The sequence below is a fragment of the Tupaia chinensis genome, unplaced genomic scaffold (assembly GCF_000334495.1).
Source record: "Tupaia chinensis unplaced genomic scaffold, TupChi_1.0 Scaffold144982_1, whole genome shotgun sequence".
Taxonomy (NCBI): domain Eukaryota; kingdom Metazoa; phylum Chordata; class Mammalia; order Scandentia; family Tupaiidae; genus Tupaia; species Tupaia belangeri.
Window position 1 is genome coordinate 473,060 of NW_006204841.1, and position 10,586 is coordinate 483,645.

Genomic DNA, 10,586 nt, shown 5'->3' on the forward strand with positions numbered 1-10,586 from the left:
TTTGGGCACACTTGCACACATGCCCAGTATGATTTTCAATTCACCGGATCCAGGACTCGAACAGTAGTCCACATGGTTGACCATATGGGAGTCCAGACATTGATGGGGAAATGAGCGTACACAGACTTCATCCCTTCGCGGAAGGCCAATGTAGCACCCTTGATCATGTTCTGGACGTGACCACAGATAGTGCAAACGGTCGCCAGTTCCTTCCTGTTTCCCCACCATTCGTCAACCTGCAGCCTCTTCTTTTTCTTTCCAAGGAGACTGAGCTCGACATTGATGTGATTGAAGTCCCTCCGCAGGGTTCCTCTGGGGCCCCTCACAATAACTGTGCGATCCCTGCAGAGTGACGTCTGGTTGCGAGAATGGTCTTCGTCCGCGCAGCAGACTTGGCTGAGCTCCAGTGAAGAGTTCTTCTTTTTTTTTTTTTTTTTTTTTGCTAAAGGGCGCGTGCGCTCGCCAGACAGACAAAGACAGAGAGACAGAAAGCGAGAAATCACCCCCCAGGGGGGATGGCCATGCCGCAATCCCTTCTCCTCCAGTCTCCTCTGGCGATCTTGGGCACTCACGTACATGCGCCTGGCGTGAGTTTTAAGTCACCAGGTCCGGGACGCGAACCACGGTCAACTACGTGGGAGTCCAGTGACATAGCCATTATGCTAACTGCTGGTCCCCAGTGAAGAGTTCTGAGACACACTCTAAAGGCTTCCCTGGAAGCATCGCTAGACCACTCAACTATTACCTATGGCAAGGGTCGACTCAATAAGGCACCATGAGGGACCAGCAAATGTCATAATGGTTACATCGCTGGACTCCCACGTAGTTGACTACGGTTCAAGTCCCAGACCCAGTAACTTAAAACTCATGCCAGGTGTGGGGCCAGCAGGTGGCGTGGTGGTTAAGAGCGCTAGACTCCCACATGCTGACCATGGTTCGGGTGCCAAGCCTGGTGGCTTGCTTTCTGGCTTTCTCTCTCTCTCTGTCCCTCTCTGGTCAAATGGAAATAAATAAATAAATGGAAAAATAAAGTAAAAAGAAAATTATTATTTTTAAAAAATACAAAAAAATTCATGCCAGGTATGTGTGCCCAAGATCCCAAGAAGAGAATGGAGGTGAAAGGACTGCCGTGTAACCACCCCCGAAAGGTGGGGGGGGGTGATTTCTTGCTTTCTGTCTCTCTGTTTCTCTCTGTCTCTCTGGCAAGTGCACATGCCCAATAGCAAAAATCTCTCTCAAAAAAGCAACAACAAAAATGTACTCTTGAAATGGGCTTTTCCTTCTTGTCTGCTTTCTTTCCTTTGAACCCCAATCCTATTCCCTGAGCTCATATGCTCAAGTAACCTACCAGCATGGAAGCCTTTGTCTTGGGCTCTCCTTTCAGGGAAGCCAGGCACCAAAGTGGCTCCAGCAACACCGATCTCTAGACAGTAAGGATCTCCGATGGCGGTAAGTGGTGGGAGGTAAATTGCAAGTGGTGCAGCCCTCGGCGTGCAGTAATTGTAATTACTAAGGTTCTCAGCTGTAGTAGATTGGAATGAGCGATGGGCGGAAGAGGAAGTATGGGAATATTTGGTGGACATGGTACTTCAGCATTATGGAAGAAAAGATCATTTTAAGGCAGGCTGACATCTTTTTTCATCTATTTTCTTAAATTTAGATTTTAAATTTGCAATAGAGTACATGCATTTGCCATAGAGAGAGATTGACAGTGAGTAAGAGAGAGACAGAAAGCCAGAAGGCATCCCCACTTCCCCAGGGAGACCATACCGTAACCCCTTCTCCCCCATTCTCCTCTCAGGATTTCGGGCGTGTGCACATACACACCCTGTGTGTTTTTTCAAGACACCAGATCTTGGACTTGACCCACCCTGCTGGCCATGTAGAGTCTAGCCACTCGGACCATCATACCACTGGCAGACTAACTTCCGCTACCCGCTTTGGAGATCTTAATCAAACAAAATGACAGGCTCAGTTCGTCCACCTACCAAGTCACGTGGCACACTGTGAAAGCCGGCGGGCCTCCAGGACAGTGCAGCCACTGAACAGGCTGTTCTCAAAAGCAGCCCCATTATCTAATCATAAGTGATGAGAGCTTTAAAGGAGTACAAAAGCATATCCTTGAAATATCCCCTATGTCCAAGCCAGGGCCCTAATAAAAAAATAAATCACAGAATTTGGAGATCTACAATGGACACATTCGTATGAGTCTTATCATCTTAAAACTCCTGTTTTTTTTTTTTTTTTTTGAGAGGTTTTTGCTATAGGGCGCATGCACTCGCCAGAAAGAGAGAAACAGAGAGACAGAAAGTGAGAAGTCCCCGCCCCCCCCAGGGGGATGGCCACGCTGCAGTCCCTTCTCCTCCATTCTCCTCTTGGGATCCTCGGCACGCACGCACATGCGCCCGGTGTGAGTTTAAACCACCGGGTCTGGGACTCGAACCGCGGTCGACTACATGGGAGTCCAGCGACATAGCCATTACACCAACTGCTGGTCCCTCCTTTTTTTTTTTAAATCCTCCACGCCAGCAATCTCCTTCCTCTTGAAAAGCAAAGCAGCCTCTTCTTGTCTGGAAGTGTCACAAAGAATACACCTGAAGTAAATGTCTCATATGATCTTATTTTTTAAAATATTTACCCATTCCACCACTACCTCCATTGTCTCAATCCCATAACCAAGGTCTGAGTTCTTTCTTTCTTTCTTTTAAGAATTATTTCTTTAATTTTATTTATTATTATTTTTAATTTGCCATAGGGCAAATGTGCTCATGAGAGAGCGAGCAAGCGAGAGAGAGAGAGAGAGAGAGAGAGAGAGAGAAAGTGAGAAAGCAAACTGCCAGGTCTGGGACTTGAACCACGGTCAGCAATGTACAAATCCACCTGCTGGCCCCTAGACCAGGTTCTCAACCTTAGCACTAATGACACTTCGGCTGGATAATTCTTTGTTGAGGAGGGCTGTGCTATATGCTGTAGGTTATCCAGTAGCATCTCTGACATCAGGTCACTGAACACTGATAGAATCCTCCCAGTAATTAATGCCAAAAATGTCTGCAGGCATTTCCAGATGTCTAACTTAAAGGGAATTGCAAAACAAGCTAACATGTACCCAGAGGGTCTAAGAACACACATGCCACAATGAATATTGAAAGTGCTGGGTCAGAGTCGGGTCATACAGCTGTCTGGGGGGAGTTCAGTGGTAATTCCGGATTCCATGCTTTGGCAAGGACACCTGGAATAAGTCCTAATACACAGCCTTGATGTCTCCTTACAAACTGTTGATGATAATGGCCTCGGCTAAAGGAGGTTGAAATGCTTGAACAATCGAGTACTGGGAGAGGAGCCAGAAGGCTTAGGGAAGTAGGAGTGCTGGAAGGAGTTTACTGTGGAAGCGTGAAGAGCAGCACTAGACGGTCCCAGAAGTAAGGACAGGCATGTATAGGGAGTGGCTGAATCTGAGCTAAGCAAAGGTGACCTGTAAAGGCGAGCAGAGGCACAGACCCATGCTGCACAGCTGGTGGAGGGTCAAGGAAACTATGTTTCAGCCCAAGAAGGCTAGGTGGGTCTTATTTAGAAAGCCAAGATGCTCCATAGCTACAGTCCATAATAGAAAACACTCTCCCTTCTGCGGCTTTACCTCCTGCTGCGCCCTGCCCCACCACCCTATAAAAGAATAAACCTGGGACCAGCTCAGTGCTACAGCAACCTCCATCAGGGACACCCGGTCGGCCCTGATCCCCGCTTTTCTCTACTTGTTTGTGTGCTTTCTCCAAATCCACCACCGCTCCTATTGGGACCACATTTCCGCACTTCCTAAGCCAAGGCAGGCATGAACTTACTAAGAAACTGAAGTATCCACCTTGGGATACGTTGCCCAGAAAGGCTGGGATGTAGTTTGCTCTCATGTTTCAGCCATGTGTTCCAACAGATCTGACAGTGCTGGGAGGATCTGCGATGGGTAAGGTCACTGGGAAATCTCTGGAAAGCTCCAGCGAGGGAGTTACAGCACAGTTCTCAGTGTTCTGCAAGGCCATCACTTCTGAGCCAGGTACCTGGTCCCCATTTGGGAAGATGAGCTGGCTATTATCAGTCCCAGCAAGGCCTACGTGCACAGGTACAGAAGCAATCCACTGAGATAAGGGAATGTCATAAGTCAGGCTTGAGTAGGTTCAGAAGACACAAGTAAATTACATGCATGGGTGACTCGGGCTTCGGTGGCACTTTCTCTCATAGCAAGGACAGCTCTTCACTCACTCCTGTCACCTCTTGGCAGTTCTTCATGATTGCCTGAGCCTGGTTCACAAGTGGATTGGCATATTATGTGGGTGGGTGGGTGAAACCGGACTGTGCTACACATTTGCCCACTCAGAGATGGCTCTAAAAAACAAAAGCCAGCAGGGCAATCCCTCTAGTTGGCAGAGTTGGAGTGGCTCACATCATCCTTCACTTTCTATAGACAGAAGAGCCCCAAAGAAAAACATTTACAAATTCCTAGAGTTGCCCTTCATGCCTACATTGACTGTACCAATATCCACAATCACCAGAACTCTAGTCTTCATGACCAATCAATGAATCTATTTTACAAAGAAAAGGAAGTGACCTGAGAAGATTTTAATCTTTCTTTCCCATATGAAGGATAATCTTGCTGGATAATACTCATGAACAGATGTATGGATTGAAAAAGTATGGCACATATACTCCATGGAATACTAAGCCATAAAAAACAAGATGACCCTGGATTTAGATAGAAAGTGAATGCATATGGAAGATTTACTGCTGAGTGAAGCAAGCCAGGCTAGGAAGGAGAGACATCGTATGTCTCCACTTAATATATACCGAGTGTCCGCACTCTATGGCCGAAACTGAATGACTAAATGTTATAGAAACTTAGTAAATGGTTGTGAATACCACAGGGCAGGTGAAGGAGTAGAGAGGAGAAAAATAGAAAGGCATTTATGAGACAAAGAAATGGATTATTATCTACTGAAGATAACTTTATAGTATTGTCAACGGGACTAGTGAGAAATGTACACATGTTGGAATATTCATTTTGTAAGCTAAGTGACATGACTGAATGTATAAAAGAAATTGAAAATTTTTAAAAAATTTAAAAAAAAAGTGACAACATACACATGATCGTGGAATCTGCTCATATTCACAGATACTGCCATATCCCTCACCACTCAGTTAAAGCTAGTCCCATAAAGTGACGGAATGGCCTATTACATGCTCAGCTCAGCACTTATGCTTTCCTGGGATTGGGTTGTTATCCTAGGGTAAAGCACGGAAGCTTCCCAGTGCTCAAGAAATGGCTTTAGAAACCCAGGGATAGGAACAGGATTGGTCTATTTTACTGTCAGTCCTGGTGACGCCCTTGTATAATTTTTATTCCCTGCCTCTACATTGTTGCATTGCAATAACTGGCTCCCCAGAGGCTGAGTGGGAGCTGTCTTCACCAGGATACACAGCATGGAATTCACTGAACTTGAAACTCTCACTGTGCTTGGTGGCTCTGGGTTTCTCATGGCGGTCGACCAGCCCACCAAGAAAGCAGTATAGTAGCTAGTGGGAGTAATCAACTGTGATCAGCAAAAGTATCTGGATTGTTGCTATGCAATACCAGTAGGAAGGAATATATCTAAAATCCCAAGAACTCAGTGAGGCTCATCTTGGTGTTTTTGTACCCAGGGGCAAAAGCAACCAGCAATTATAGCAACTGTGGCTCAACCACAGCAAGGAAGATAAAAGCTGATGGTCTCAGTTACCTCATCAGAGAAACAACCTACACTAGCAATGTGCTGGCCAAGGATGAGGACACTTAGAATGGGTAGTGGAAGGGGGCGGGGTTAGTGAATACGAATATGACCTTGATGTTAGTGCAGCAGTGAGAACGATGCTTATTCCATCCACTCTCTCACATTAAGTCCTTGCCGAGATTGTGACTGGCCATTGCCTTGGGGAACTCCATGAAGGATTGGACTTCACAGAGGCCAAGGACAGAGTGCAGCAAGAAGTGGACCAAAATGGACACCTTCAGTCACTATGTCAAATCCTTTCAACCTTTTCTTCTAACCACTGCTGCATCCATCAGGCTGTTCTGAACAGGGTTTGATGAGCTTCAGGGCAGTGCAACTTGACAGCACCTCTCCTCTCCCTTCCTGCCCTGGTACATATCAACGTTGGCGTCAGCTTGGCATTCACAACGGGGCAAGTTGGAAGCAGGGACTAGTTCACACCCAGGAGTATTAACCTTCAATCGATGGGGGACAGGCGCCAACATATTAATGTTTCCTCCATTTTGGGCCTCAGGGGACAGTTCTGAGGTTCATTTCATAAAGCTTCTTAGAAGATCTAAGAGGCTGAGAAAATACTCCAATACGATGATGATGATGAGTCAATAACACACCCTTAGATTGCCTCTCCCTACTTCCCCTTTCTTTTCCCTCATTTTTTGTTCGGGTTAAACCCTCGAACTATTGCACTTAAGCTTCACTTTGTGATGAATCCAGGAGGAGAGAAGTGAGAGGAGAGTTTAATTGAGCCCCAAAGAAAAACATTTACAAATTCCTAGAGTTGCCCTTCATGCCTACATTGACTGTACCAATATCCACAATCACCAGAACTCTAGTCTTCATGACCAATCAATGAATCTATTTTACAAAGAAAAGGAAGTGACCTGAGAAGATTTTAATCTTTCTTTCCCATATGAAGGATAATCTTGCTGGATAATACTCATGAACAGATGTATGGATTGAAAAAGTATGGCACATATACTCCATGGAATACTAAGCCATAAAAAACAAGATGACCCTGGATTTAGATAGAAAGTGAATGCATATGGAAGATTTACTGCTGAGTGAAGCAAGCCAGGCTAGGAAGGAGAGACATCGTATGTCTCCACTTAATATATACCGAGTGTCCGCACTCTATGGCCGAAACTGAATGACTAAATGTTATAGAAACTTAGTAAATGGTTGTGAATACCACAGGGCAGGTGAAGGAGTAGAGAGGAGAAAAATAGAAAGGCATTTATGAGACAAAGAAATGGATTATTATCTACTGAAGATAACTTTATAGTATTGTCAACGGGACTAGTGAGAAATGTACACATGTTGGAATATTCATTTTGTAAGCTAAGTGACATGACTGAATGTATAAAAGAAATTGAAAATTTTTAAAAAATTTAAAAAAAAAGTGACAACATACACATGATCGTGGAATCTGCTCATATTCACAGATACTGCCATATCCCTCACCACTCAGTTAAAGCTAGTCCCATAAAGTGACGGAATGGCCTATTACATGCTCAGCTCAGCACTTATGCTTTCCTGGGATTGGGTTGTTATCCTAGGGTAAAGCACGGAAGCTTCCCAGTGCTCAAGAAATGGCTTTAGAAACCCAGGGATAGGAACAGGATTGGTCTATTTTACTGTCAGTCCTGGTGACGCCCTTGTATAATTTTTATTCCCTGCCTCTACATTGTTGCATTGCAATAACTGGCTCCCCAGAGGCTGAGTGGGAGCTGTCTTCACCAGGATACACAGCATGGAATTCACTGAACTTGAAACTCTCACTGTGCTTGGTGGCTCTGGGTTTCTCATGGCGGTCGACCAGCCCACCAAGAAAGCAGTATAGTAGCTAGTGGGAGTAATCAACTGTGATCAGCAAAAGTATCTGGATTGTTGCTATGCAATACCAGTAGGAAGGAATATATCTAAAATCCCAAGAACTCAGTGAGGCTCATCTTGGTGTTTTTGTACCCAGGGGCAAAAGCAACCAGCAATTATAGCAACTGTGGCTCAACCACAGCAAGGAAGATAAAAGCTGATGGTCTCAGTTACCTCATCAGAGAAACAACCTACACTAGCAATGTGCTGGCCAAGGATGAGGACACTTAGAATGGGTAGTGGAAGGGGGCGGGGTTAGTGAATACGAATATGACCTTGATGTTAGTGCAGCAGTGAGAACGATGCTTATTCCATCCACTCTCTCACATTAAGTCCTTGCCGAGATTGTGACTGGCCATTGCCTTGGGGAACTCCATGAAGGATTGGACTTCACAGAGGCCAAGGACAGAGTGCAGCAAGAAGTGGACCAAAATGGACACCTTCAGTCACTATGTCAAATCCTTTCAACCTTTTCTTCTAACCACTGCTGCATCCATCAGGCTGTTCTGAACAGGGTTTGATGAGCTTCAGGGCAGTGCAACTTGACAGCACCTCTCCTCTCCCTTCCTGCCCTGGTACATATCAACGTTGGCGTCAGCTTGGCATTCACAACGGGGCAAGTTGGAAGCAGGGACTAGTTCACACCCAGGAGTATTAACCTTCAATCGATGGGGGACAGGCGCCAACATATTAATGTTTCCTCCATTTTGGGCCTCAGGGGACAGTTCTGAGGTTCATTTCATAAAGCTTCTTAGAAGATCTAAGAGGCTGAGAAAATACTCCAATACGATGATGATGATGAGTCAATAACACACCCTTAGATTGCCTCTCCCTACTTCCCCTTTCTTTTCCCTCATTTTTTGTTCGGGTTAAACCCTCGAACTATTGCACTTAAGCTTCACTTTGTGATGAATCCAGGAGGAGAGAAGTGAGAGGAGAGTTTAATTTTTGTACACGTAAGTTTGAGATGTCTCCATGAAACATGCAAGTGGAAATGCTGGGTGGGTGACTAGTAGATATAAAACTCTGGAGTTCAGAAACGTCTAGGCTCCTAACATGCAATTCATTTCCCAATTTTTTAAGTAGGAGATACAAGTAAAGGATAATAGAACATAAAAGCACACATGATCATCATATAAAGAAAGTCCACAGTATCTGTTACCAAGCAGGAAGGACATGAAAGGGTCTTCATAGAGATAGGACTAGATTGTGCTCTTAAAAGGGGTCATTTGAGGGACCACCAGGTGGTATAGTGGTTTAGGTGCTAGACTCTAATGTGGTTGACCGCAATTTGAGTCCCGGACCAGGCAGCTTGAAACTCATGCCAGGTACATGTGCATGCATGCACAAAATTCTAAGAGGAGAGTGGAGGAGAAGGGATTGCGGCATGGCCATCGCCCCTGGGGATGCTTTCTGTCTCTGTCTCTCCAGGAAGTGCACAGGCACAATAGCAAAATTCTCTCCAGAGGAAAAAAAAAAAGGAGTCATCGATGGAAGTAATAAGCATTTAAGTAGTGTTGAGTACAATATATTCAGCTTAGTAATGGTTCCCTGCTATTCTTGCTTTTTTTCCATCAAATTGTATCTTCAAATAAATGCCGAAAGATACTTTGCACAGCTCATTCGTCATTTAGCAGGGTAAGTTACTCCCTCTTTTTCATGCCCATAGTACCTAGTCTCTCTTCTGTACCTTTGTTATTAGGTTTATCTCACTAGAGTTACTTCATCTTTCAAAATTCTGTCTCCCCAATTAGAATGCACCCTCCTTTTTTTTTTCTATTCTTTTTTAAGAGCAATTTTTGCTATAGGACACATGCACTCACCAGAAAAAGAGACAGGAAGCAAGAAATCAGCAATCCCTTCTCCTCCACTCTCCTCTCAGAATTTTGGGCACCCACGCACATACACCCAGGCATGAGCTTTAAGCTGCACGATCCAGGATTTTAATCATAGTCACCTCATGGGAGTCCAGCAACGTAACCATTATGCCATCTGCTGGTCCCCGTACCCTCCTAATTAGTGGGATCCCCGTTTTTCTCTTTGGCACCTAACACAATATCTGACATAGAGGCAGCTCTGGTTGTTTGTCAAATAAATGAACACCTGCATGAATGTACCCCTTGCAGAAGACTGTATTGAGAAAAGAAATCATCCCTTAGAATTTCCAGCACCCTTATCTGACCTGTACCTCTCTTCAGTCACTATTGTCTGTCCCACCTTATGCATAGTTTCACCTGCACCTCCTCTAGTCCTATTATGCTGTGAATTCCTTTAGGGTAGGATTCATGCTTGAATCAGCTCTTACCTGGAATCAAAATGCCTGGCATAAAATGGGTGCCAGGAGCAATAAGCTTCAGTTACACCTCTCAAACTTAGATGTTCATAAACATCTCTAAGAAGTAGATTCCAACCTGGGAGATGGGAAGTGAACTAGAGAGGCTGCATCTCCTAAAAAACCCTCAGGTGATGCCAAGCAGCCGTCAACCACACTTTGAGTATCAAGGTCCTGAGGGCAATAGTTCTTGACCTTATATTATTAGAAAATAACCTGGGAAGATAATACATTCTGGGTCTCAGCCCCAGAGATTCAGATTTAACTCATTTAAGCTCTCCGAGCTTTAAGTACCAAGATCGAGAGTTAACAGAGCTTCATATATGAAAAAAGAAAACCTGCTATTGGATCAGTTCTTAACCTAAATTGCTGCAAATATCTGAATACATAACGCTTTAGAGAAAATGAATACCACATAGCATCAAATCCCCAAGTCTCAAATAATCTCCACGCAAAAGAGGCCCCTCCCTGCCTTTCTCTGACACGCCCCTCCAACGAGGTCCTTCCTTCTCTACGGGTCAACTTCCGACGTGGGGTTTGTCACGTGCCCGGATATGGGAAGTGGTGCGGGAACGGCCGCTTCACTCTAC